Source organism: Ixodes scapularis, unplaced genomic scaffold (genome assembly GCF_016920785.2).
Source record: "Ixodes scapularis isolate PalLabHiFi unplaced genomic scaffold, ASM1692078v2 PGA_scaffold7__128_contigs__length_106722199, whole genome shotgun sequence".
Classification (NCBI taxonomy): Eukaryota; Metazoa; Arthropoda; class Arachnida; order Ixodida; family Ixodidae; genus Ixodes; species Ixodes scapularis.
Window position 1 is genome coordinate 52,768,482 of NW_024609882.1, and position 12,500 is coordinate 52,780,981.

A 12,500-nucleotide genomic window follows, 5' to 3' on the forward strand; every position below is an offset into this window, starting at 1 on the left:
AAGTAAAGAAAGAACTAGCCAGTGCTACACTTCTGGCGCACCCTTCCTCAGATGCATCAACGTGCCTCATCGTCGACGCCTCGAACGTCGCAGTTGGTGGTGTCTTGCAACAGAATATCAATGATATTTGGACACCCATATCATTCTTCTCGCGAAAACTGCAAGACGTCGAGCAGAGGTACAGTACCTAAGCACTTCAGGCACTTTCTCGAAGGCCGCGCGTTCTTTATTGCCACTGACCACAAGCCACTGATCTACTCAATGAAGTCGTCGAACCAGAACCATTCACCACGAGAGCTACGACATCTTTCCTTCATCGCGGAATTTACTTCCGACGTCCGTCATGTGAAGGGAGAAGACAACAATGTAGCAGACACCTTGTCTCGCTTGAACCTTAATGCGGTAAACACGGAGAAGGAGCACTTCACCTCCGCCGAACTCGCCGCGGCTCAAGCAGAAGACGACGAACTTCATTCCATGGGGCTGACTGACACATCACTCGTGCTCAAGAAAGTCAATTTTCCCGACAATAACATTACATTTATATGCGACACTTCAAACGGCAAACCCCGCCCGTACGTGCCACGTCATCTACGTCACGCGGTATATACGTCTCTTCACCCTCTCTGTCACCCAGGCATAGGAGCAACACAGGAATTAGTTACATCCCGTTTCGTACGGCCTAAGATCGACGCCGACATCCTAGATTGGGTGCGGTGTTGTCTGGCCTGCCAGACAATAAAGATACAGCGCCACACACAGACACCACTAGGAAAGTTCCCTTTGCCTTCGGCCCGCTTCGAGGATGTCAATGTGGACATTGTAGGCCCACTTCCATTTTCACGCGGCTTTACCTACCTACTGACCTGTGTGGACCAATTTACTCGACGGCCGAAAGTAATACCACTGGACAACATCACCGCGGAAACGGTAGCTCGAGCATCCGTTTTCAACTGTGTCAGCCGTTTTGGTGTCCCTTCTACAGTCACCAAAGACCGAGGACGCCACTTCAAGTCGGTCTTGCTCCAGCAACTCACATCCCTCCTTGGCTGTGTGCGGACACGTATTACAGCAAACCACCCTGCTGCGAATGGTCTAGTTGAACGCCTCCATCGACAGCTCAAACCCGCTCTGCGAGAGCACAACCTCTCCCTGACGCGTGGGTCGACAACCTTACTGTCGTGCTCCTGGGTCTCCGCTCAACCATGATGCCAGACCTAGGTTGCACCGTGTCTGAGCTTGATTATGGGGCACCCCTTCGTCTCCCAGCCGAAATGGTAGAGCCTTCGATGTCAACAACCACCATAGACCCAACATCATACGTTCAATGACTTGGGGATGTAATGTCATCGTTACGCCCGACGCAAACGCGAAAACCCATTGTGCGCCAAGTCTTTATACACCCTGCCCTCGCCCAGTCTACGGATGTATTCATTCGACGGGATGCTCCCCAGAAACCCCTTTAACATCGCTACGACGGACTATACCTTGTTGTGGATAGAACACCGAAGTTCTACATGGTGCTCCTAAAAGGTCGTCAGGAAACAGTTTCCCTAGCTCACCTAAAACCCGCTATCGTTTCTCCTTTGGACACAACTTCCACAATGTCGCAAGAATAAGCTGTCAACCACTGCATGCCTCCAGCGGAAGTGCCACAGGCCACTTGTCCAAGGAGAGGGGGGGGGGGGGGGGGGGGGAGGGCATTTGTGGGAGTCAGTGTTGCCAACTCAAAAATTGAAAACCCGCTGTCGGAATTCCGAAAACAGTTAAATACCGCTAAATCCAAAACACATCGCAAAACTGACTTTTTAACATTTTGTTTGCTTTAATTCTTGCCCAAATATATAATAACAGTACAGATCATATCAATGCTATCTGAAAGGAAGCTTTTTTTTGTTTTAACTAGAAATCTGTCACGCCACGCCAGAGTTCACCCAGATGATCCGAAGTCGAAATTGCGGAGTGAGCTCATATGAACATGGCAAGGGACCCTTCAGCAGTGCGTGACTGGTCAGAGTCGTCTGCGTACCAGAGAGAGGTGCAGCGGCTGAAACATGCTTCTTTGTTGCAGCGTGCAAGACTAAATCCACGTGCTTCAAAGACAGTTCCGTTCTGCAGTATTGGCACCTGGCTCGTCTGCTATCACCAGGAACATCCAGTAGCCAGCCTTTAAGTTTGGGGTCTTGTAGCCAGTCTTTTCTAATCTTTTGAGCGTACTTCACCGGGCCCATTTCACGAAGCAGACAATAACGTCAAAGGAATATTGGAACCTTCATGCTGTTCAAACGTGCGCGCACAAAACAGAGAGGCATGTTCCGGTATTCGACACCTTAAAGTTTTGATGACGTCACAGGCGTTACTCTATCAAACCAGAACATTACTGAGAGTAAGCAAAAGCGACAATGGCTAATTATAAATATGACAGGTGCATAGTTGACAGTAAATTGATATGAAACTTCTATATCTTTGAAAAACCACCAAGATTACATGAAAACAGCTAAAAATCCCGCCGCACGCGAAACAATAATTTATCCCGCTAAACAGAACTGAAACCCGCTAAGTTTAGCGGGGAAACCGCTAAATTGGCATCACTGGTGGCAGTTGTGCCACAGAGACGACGAAGAGGTCGGCAAGATCGAGCGCTGTGCTAGGGACACACGCGGCGGAGCTTTCGCGAGACACCAACTGAACGGCTCGGTGGCGGCATCGGGCGATGCGAACTAGTCTCCTTCCGTTTGTAAATGCTTGTAAATATAGTTATGTCTGAAACCTTACTTCTGGGGCCGCTTGCTAGAAAGTCTTGGCTCATGTCTTGCCTCAAGTCTTGACTCAAGCGCCTGGCGGTCTCGCCTGAGACTGTGACTGAGACCAAGACGGATCGGGCACGGTCTCCGGTGCGGTCTTAGCCAAGTCCGGACTTGAGTCTGGCACCAAGACCGCCAAGAACGGAGTGAGCAGTACCTAGAGAGAAAATCCAGGCAAAAATTGAAGAAGTACCGGAGAAAACAAAGGGTGCGTTCCAAATCTACTCGAATGGATCCGAGTTACCCTCCTCGCGGATCACGTCACGTGACAAGAAAAATCAAGTAATGCTGAACGCGGGTAGGTTTTCAATCGCAAAGGTACAAAACCTTTACCGTAGAGTGAGACCAAGTAAATTTTGGAACACGACCGAGGATTTTAGACGTGGAAGTGACGAGATGTCACCCCCTGTCCAATAAGAAAGCGCCTTCTGCTACGCTGCGATCGGTTTGGGCAAAGAGAAACGATGACAGCCGCAAAACTGTGGCACTTGTCTCTTACATACCTTGGTTCCGTGCAAAAAATTAGAAAGAAAAAAAAAAGAGTAAGCGATCCGCTGTTTTGGGTAGTGTTTAGTGCGCACCAACGCTGTCATATTGCTTCATATCGCGATCGTCTGTCACCAACACTGATCTCTATGTCTATTTGCTGGATCGCGTTTGACCAGCCCCGCCTATGGACGAAAATGCGGCCATGGTCGGCCATCTTTTTGGTAGAGTTATATTATCTCTAGCCATCATAATAATATGGCGGACACCGCAATGACGGCAGGGTGCAATAAAATAGCCGAGGATCTAGTACACTGTACCGTGAGTGATATTTCGTGCTTGATTGAAGTTGTTCGACGAAGCAGGTTTTTGAATCCCGGCGTGAATGGTAGCCTCATTCTTGAGGACCTGGGGAAAGTTCTACGAAAGCGCAGCTCCGGGGGAAAGCAGTGCAGCTCGCACCGAAAGCATACTCCGTACCGGCGTCTGCTTTCGATGCTTCTTTCGATGCGACTGTCGATGCGTGCTGTGCTGCTTTTTCCCGGCGCTGCGATTTCGCAAAACTTTCACCGGGTCCTTAAATATCGGGCTACCGTTCACGCCGGGTTTCAAAAATATATTTCGTCAAACAATTTCAGTCAAGCACGAAAATTTTACCCAAGCTATTTTGATGGCAGCCTGCCACCACAATTGCCACAACGCTGTCTGCCATGGATGGATGATAGTGCCTGCAGCAGCTGTACCTTGGCTAGAGGTAAAATAACTCTTCCAAAAAGATGGCCGCCAGTGGCCGCATTCGCGGAGCGGGCAAACCCGATCCGGCAATTGTCATAGAGATTAGTGGTCACCACCCTCGCCGACGTCCAGTCCGTACGCCGAATAAAGTTGTCTACAGAAATGCCTGCGTGTCCTTAGATGCCCAATCTTTAAAGAAAAAATAATGCGCTGGACGTATTTTCTTCGAAGCGTTTGCAATAAAAGTTGATAATTATGTTTTGATCATGAAGTTAGCAGACGACCGTCTGCGTTTGCTGCATGCAGACATGGATGTCGCCGGTCCGTCACGGATGCCTCCCAAGGTAAAGAATGCAAATTGGTCCGAAGATGATAGGTTTCAATTCGTTTACGAAATCGAGAAGCGCAAACGTATAATTAAGAACAGATTTAACGGCAATATGACGAAAGCTGCTAAAAAGAAAGCATGGCAGGAGATCGCATCCGTGATGAATTCGCGGCATCCATCGACGCTGCGCAGTGTGCCGCAGATAAAAAAGCAGTGGCAAAACCTAAGATCTCTCAGCCGCGCTGAACTGACCCTCTCGAATAAGGCAGACTCCACGACCGGTGAGTTTACTACATCTATGTTTTTACTGCACATAAAAATGAAGCATACATTCTGTCTGCTGAAGAAAATTTTTTTTTCACTTTCTCATTTTCTTGGCAAAATTATAGAAGCAATTAAGATATCAATCTATTAATTCAATCAGATCAAAACAATGAATGTGCTTGCTGCATTCAGACAAAATTTAATGCCCAAACAGAATATAAAGAGAACCCTGTCTTGCACAGGCGCAGGGCGCAACGACTACCGACTGACACCGCTGGCTGAAGCTGTGGTGGCGGTCATCGGTACTACTAGCCCCAACCTTCTGGGTATCGGAGGAGGCATTGACACCGACCAGTGAGCTGTCATGTTACTTATATTTGTACGAAGTCTAGCCTTTTGAAATTCACGCGATTGGCGGTTCTACTAGCAAAGCTAATATTGTATTCATAATCATATCTGGGGTTCGCAAGTACTAAATACTGGGCCACTCGAAGAAACGTTCTGGTGTGTTCTCTCCAGAGCAACAAAGAACCGTGTACATCCAAAAACTCTAAAACTTTGAGCCATGTTACCTGAAGTTAAAGTCGAGCTAGGCCTGTCAATGAAAGGCCACTGCACTCGTCAATGATGATAATAAAAAGAATATAAATAATAATAATCATAATAGTAATTATTGGATCAGGAGAGCCACGGCACTGCAGAAAGGCAACAGCCCGTACAAGGTACGCCCACAGTGCCACATCTAGTGATGGTGATTATGCGATGATGTAATATCACGACCTAATCTTGTGAGATGCAAGATTAAAATGATGGTGATTATGAGCCTACATGTACAAGGGGAGGACGACGCAGTCTTCTGAACACCGCAAGCCTTGTTGGCCGAGTCTCGTACGTTTGGGAAAGAAAATGATAGCGGACTCAGGCTGGTACACTGCTGAAATGGTAGAAGGTATATCTTAAAAAGGTGTCATGCAATGCGAACAAGACAAGGGTGAAAAGACGGTGAGAGTGCAGGCGAGCTGGTGGTAGCTAATCAAGTCGTATTACACCTGAGACTGCGGTGGAAGAAATCGGAAGAACTTTCAGTAGAAGGAACAGACACAGACAACGTCTCAAACTCAGCTAACTGGTTTATTTCTCAAACAGCTTTTAAGTACCCACGGAACTTTTTCCCAACCACACTCTACAGATAAACTCCTTTGTTGCAGACATTTCGAACCGAATGGAACACGCGCAAAAGATACAAAACAACCCACACATGAGACGAGGACTTAACAATGGGGCACTGCGGATCATCGCAGTGACCTTGACAGAGATATGTCCCGAATTATCCTAACAGTCACGTCAAAGCGCACAAAAAAAAAAACAAAAAAACACACAGGTGGCCTCTAAACCGTGGCGACGCACCCAGACAAAAAAAAAAAAAAAAAAAAAATTTTTTTTTTGGGAAAACAGGCCAAGTGATCTCGAAATTGCGATGACAAGCACATTAAACAAAAAAAAAAAATAGATGTATATACACATATACATTGTCTCTCCCCTACCTTCTTCTCGTAAACCGAATGCGTTCGTTCAAAGTCTGAGAAACTTTTTGGAGTTGCGTCCAAGTTGCATCGATGCTTGGCTTATGCAGTTTCCGATAGAACTTATTCTTATTGTTTCTTTAACGACCCTCTTAATGTCATTTCGCTCTTTAGGCAGAACTTCTGCCTATGACCAATGCGGATTACAATTATTGCATTCCTCTATGTGCTTTGCTATTTCGGAGTTCGGCGCATGCGTGCGTACATTTCTCTGGTGTTCTAGTAACCTGTCATTAAGGCATCTTGAAGTTTGTCCCACGTACCTAAATCCACATGTCAACGGAATCTCATATACTACACTCTCTTTGCAAGGAACTGAAGGTTCCCGATGGGCCTTCTGACAACCCTTGCGGTCCGACAGAAAGGGCGTCAACCTGCTCAATTTTACATCTGAAGAAAAAACTACGTCCACGCCGAACTTTTTTGCGAGAGCCTTTAGGTTGTGGGAAATCCCGTGGAAATACGGGATTACTGCTATCTTCGAAGAGCGAAATGACATTAAGAGGGTCGTTAAAGAAACAATAAGAATAAGTTCTATCGGAAACTGCATAAGCCAAGCATCGATGCAACTTGGACGCAACTCCAAAACGTTTCTCAGACTTTGAACGAACGCATTCGGTTTACGAGAAGAAGGTGGGGGAGAGACAATGTATATGTGTATATACATCTAAATTTTTTTTTTTTTTTAAATGTGCTTGTCATTGCGATTTCGAGATCACTTGGGTGTGTTTTCCCAAAGAAAGGAAAAAAAAAAGTGTTTTTTTGTTTTTTTTTGTCTGGGTGCGTCGCCACGGTTTAGAGGCCACCTGTGTGTTTTTTTGGTTTTTTTTGTGCGCTTTGACGTGACTGTTAGCATAATTCGGGACATATCTCTGTCAAGGTCACTGCGATGATCCGCAGTGCCCCATTGTTAAGTCCTCATCTCATGTGTGGGTTGTTTTGTATCTTTTGCGCGTGTTCCATCCGGTTCGAGATGTCTGCAACAAAGGAGTTTATCTGTAGAGTGTGGTTGGGAAAAAGTTCCGTGGGTACTTAAAGGCTGTTTGAGAAATAAACCAGTTAGCTGAGTTTGAGACGTTCTCTGTGTCTGTTCCTTCTACTGAAAGTTCTTCCGATTTCTTCCACCGCAGTCTCAGGTGTAATACGACATGATTAAGCCAAAGGTGATTGTGTTGCTACTACACCACCATTACAAAATATATTACACTCTAAATATTCCAAACTCCAGGAAGCCATGAATTTTGTTTGATTTATCAGAAATTTATCTAAATAATGATGATAGATAAAAATATGATTCGACTTATGATTGGCTTCACGTACACAGATGATATTTCATGCTTCCCTTTACATAGGCCTACTGATCATAACCAGGTATGCTACACATGAATCATTCGTGAAATGTTAGACATAAGTTTATTCATTCCTCAAAAATGTTCAGTGTTGGGGGCTGTTGAAACAGAACATGACAATTCAAAACAAAATTCAGTTTGTTCATCAGGTCAAGAAGTTGTCTAGTGTGAACTATTAAACGGGGACACATGAAGAATGAAATCGGGCACTGCGCCGCACTTTTCGTAGAACTTGTGCCGACGTTGTGACGTGCCCATGCTATGCCTGTGCCACTTAAATTCAATGCCGTTGTCCTGTAATTCATATTTTTTGTTCTTGCAGCCCTTTTGTTTAGTACACTTCTTTCCGAGCATCGGTGCACTGCAGAGGGAACACGCATGGATCAGTTGCTTCTCCGCAATGTGCCGGTGCTCGGTGTATGCCATGCTATCAGATCTCAGCGTCTGCGCAAGTTGCTGTAGAAATTTCCGCTTGTGTCCCGTTGAGTGCTCTTATCACCGAGCGCCGGTGCATTGCGATATGCACTTCCTCGTTACATCACGTTATTTGTCTTCATGTGATGCAGGTGATGACGTTGTAGGATACAAAATGATTAAATTCAACCATTTAAGGAAATCATGTGACGCCTGTTTGGCGTGAGCCTTGTCGGATTAGCGTAGTTCCGGCGCTCCTTAAAGTCAGTGGGATATTTCGCTGTCTCGTGCATTAATTCTCCTTTTCTGTGTTTTTTCTTTTTTTCATTACAAAATAATGAAGTCTTAAACAACACTAGCAAAGAGAAAACGGAACAAATATTAGGAATGTCGCGAATGCAAAATATTTAAGCTGCTGTTAAATTTATGTTGTCACCTCTCTCGTCCGGTCAATTGTTACTTAGTTAACGCTATTTATTATCTTAATGTTGGAATAATCTTTGTGTTCACGGGTGAAACAAAGCATGAGTCAGCGCTAGTGATACAATTGGGTCGCCTATACTTCGTTTCACTTGAATTCTAGGCGCAGCAGACGTTACGAGATGATGAGTCAAAAGAGCACCATCGTGGCGTTCGTCGTGGTTCTGCACGTGTTTTGTTAATGATTAACCAATCACAAACATAAAAGTCCTAATGACTAGAGCTTTTGGCGCTTTTTTATTGGTCGTATCACACCGTAGTATCGGTTGCGTCTTGAATTAAGCTGATACAATGGATAGCTGAGTATTTTTAGTGTTAGCATGCAATGATAATGTCGAAGTTTCTTGTTTTTTTTTTAGCAATTCATTATACCGAGATATAAAAACTTGGGATGCGGGCGAAGCAATAAGTCACGCCCACGACTCAAACATTATGCATTTGCGGTCGCCTCGGTTTATAATAAATTCCACCGCTGTCGAAATATGTATACCTATCATTTTCACGAGATCGCCACCAATCTGCTACAAAATCAGTGTAGGCTGAAATTCCACTGACTGTGCATGGCGTGATGAATAATAAATGACAGGAATATTCGTTAGTGGATTTTTAGGGAATGCGTAAGCATGATCCTTCGTAACGCTACACAGGTCCCCCTTTGGGAAAAGCTAACGCTGTCCCCTTCACTTTTATCTTTTGTCTTTCTCTTGCTTGCACTATTTTTGCTGCCCTTTTTCTGGACTTGTTACGTGGCCAGTGTTCGTGTTTCTCAAAGGGGAGCGGTTGTGAAAACGTATTCTCTGAGAGTACACCAATGCATCTTACTGTTTTTGTTTTGTATTCTTTTCTGCACACTGCATGACAGAGTACGTCGACGCCTTTGGACACGGTCATCCATATCACTCGGGACAAGAACCACATTAATATCACTCGTAAAGGGAACAGCATCAATCTTTTTAACTACACACACACACACATACACACACCAAATATCACGCACCGCTACTACGAGAAACAAGAGCGAAGAACTACCGCGACGGCAGAGTGGCAACTGAACACGTTCACATTCCACCGCACCTCGGCGCAACACCTCTTAGATTATAACGCTATAGCGCTGAACCAAATAGCGTCATCAAAGAAGGCCAACTCTGGGCACGTTTTGCACATGACGATAGCGAGACGGTTCGTCTCACACTTGACTCAAAGCCGAGCGCTGACGCAGCACTTGTTTGCAACCTGTGTCCAGCCTTGGCCTTCCCTGATGACGTCATCGCATCCAGCACCACGGCTAGAATGTGTTAGAATACGTGGTAGTGCACGATATCAGTTGTATTTAGCGTCTTAATTTTACAGCATCAGAGTCTACAGCTGTAAAGCATTATAATAAGGACGTCGTCTCATACACATCGGTTCATATGCCACCTTCAATCAAGGGAAGTGAATACCGAACAAGCAGGATCGTTGTTGAATACTTGATAATGTCCATAATCATAATTTATTGTCTGTGTAGTAAGTTTTCTAGAGCTCTATCAATTTTTTTTACTGACTGCAGTAAACGAAAGTCGAGCAAAAATTATGCGAACCTGTATAAGCTTGAGCTACTGCGTACAGAAGAAAGAACCACCGTACAATACGTACACTCTAAGAAAATAGTTGGCCTCAAGGGACTAACGGCAGCATTTGGTCCTCTGAACTTCCAGTAGCTCCACGTAAGGACCATCTGGGTCAAGCTAGGTATCGTGCGCAAAAGCTGGAGACTAACTGCGCTCGACTGGGACTAACCGATAGGCGTGCGCAAGCAAAAGCAGCCATTAGTCCCTCTCAGACAGGGTGCATCTGTATGATTTAGTCCTCGAAGGCAAACGGGACGTTCGCCAGGAGGACGGATGATATTTCGCTTGTCTTGCGGATCGGCGAGAGTCAGCCCAGCACGGCTGAAAGTGTTGACAAAACTCGGACGATACCGGCGAAGTTGTTTAATGAGCCACGAACGTTGAGACATTACATTGTAGAGCTTCGCGCGTTGTGCGATTGCGAATTAACGAATGTGTTGACTCTACTTAACCGAAGTATCTCGTCAAAAATGATTTGTTGACATGTCACAAGTCCCATTAACGTAATTTCCATTCGCGCAAATAAAATGAGCATTAATCCAAACGCAACACCTCCAGATACCAACACTTTTTTTTTCTTAAATGAAACTTAAGAGTTTGTAGAAGACGCGATTTCAACACCGGAGTCTCGCAGTGAGAATAGGGAGTTTTCGTAGACCGCGCTGCTTCCTCCGCTAACCGTTCCGCAACGAAGTTGCTACTGTGCCTGCGCGCCGGTAGCCTTGACTGCGGAGTTCCCGCTATCGTAGCGGGTTGCGGAGGGCCTTTCGGGACGGCGAAAACGATCTACGAAAACTCCCAAATAAATGGTCACTTCAATCGCAAAAACTGAGTTACTGAGAACAGGTCGAGCGCCTCGTCTCTGCATCTCCCCGTAACCAACCTTTCTTAGTAGTCCAATGTCGAACTCAAAATCCGCAACGACACACTTGATGCATGGCACGTTCCACTCAAAAAGCACATTCAGGGGCAGTATCGAGAGGCTTTCATGTCATCGTCGTTGATGTTTCAGATAACATTCCAGATGAACAACGAAGAACGAACCGCGCCCGGACGTCATTCATGGTAACACCCTGCTAATACAAAACAAATGCGAACTATAAAAAAAAAAGCTTCCGAGAAACTTGAATAGAGAGAGAAAGAGAGAGAGAAAAAGAAAAAGAAAGTGCTTGCTTGTACGTCACTTGACCGGCGTGTTGAAAATGGCGACCTTCGACCTTCTCCCGTCCCTCGGGCATTGGTGTGTCCGTGTGTCGTGTGTAGTAAAAGGGGGACAAGAGATTTTCGGGGAAAAGAGATTTCCCTTCCCCCTCCGACCAACCCCCTACCCCGCATTCCTCGCTCACGCGGGGGTAGGGCAGATGGGGCAGAGAGGGTCCGTCGGGAAAATGGGAAGGGGTCTTTGTTTGAAAAGAACCTGTTTTTAGTACAGCCTTCGTCAGAACTCTGAAGCTGGTCGCCGTTTTTTCTCGCGGTGTCGTCTCCGATCATGGTGGGTTCCGGTTTGGATTCTCACTGCTACACTGCACTTGATCTGTTCTGAAGTCACAAGAAAAGGGAACTCGATTAAGGTATGCCGAAGTACTTCTCTTCATGGTATATTCATTAACTGCGGCTTCAGAAAGTGCTTTATTTTGAGCGCGTTCTCTAGCTTCCAAAGCACGCGCCATGATCTATTCTTTTTGGCACTATGGTTGCTTGTTTTGTTACGCAGCACAGAACCTGATATTCAATCGTATCGAGCAAAACGCCAGTTCTACCGATGGCTTATTTTTTTGTGTTTTGCAGACCTTGGCAGGATCGCTTTACCGTAAAGGCCTGTTTACACATGCAGCAGAGAGCTACAAGCATAGCGCTGACCTAGCGCTAAGCGGGGGGGATCGGTGGCCGAGTGGTCTAGCGCACACCAGCTCGGAGCACGTGGAGCGAAAGCTCGCGCTGCAGAACCCAGGGATCCTGGGTTCGAGCCCCACCCCTGCCCGTTTCGATCTGGATGAGCATCGTACCGGCGTGCGGTCGTGTATCACTACTGCGTGATGCACGTTAAAGACCCCAGGCTAGCGGCTGTGCCGCACTGGCTAAATTTCTCATCTACAGCTGGGAGACTCGTCGCCCCTGTGAGGCAGACCAAGTTCTAGGCTGTATAAACACACACACAACCCATTTTTTTTTAGCGCTAAGCGCGTGCTGACGGGAGCTTTCACCAGCTTTGTATCGCACCGTCAAAACTGTTGCTCATGGCAGACGAAAAGCAGCTCACGACACGTGAGCAGCGCTACTTCAGCGCTTCGCTGCGTGCGAGAAACGGCCTTAATGGTGACATTCAATCGATTGTAGAGACTTTCGCGTTGATGGCGGGAGCTCGTTCCGTCACTTTGAAGCATAGTTTGAGCACGCACACGCTGGGTCTGTAATTCGCAGCGAACGGTATAATAAAGATATAATAT

At 46.1% G+C, this 12,500-nt stretch overlaps 1 protein-coding gene across 1 annotated transcript in view; it reads left to right on the forward strand.

Annotated features, from left to right (window-relative positions):
* The window catches only part of LOC120846092, an 82,573-nt gene that overhangs the window by 49,019 nt on the left and 21,054 nt on the right, over positions 1-12,500 (forward strand). The window lies entirely within an intron of this gene.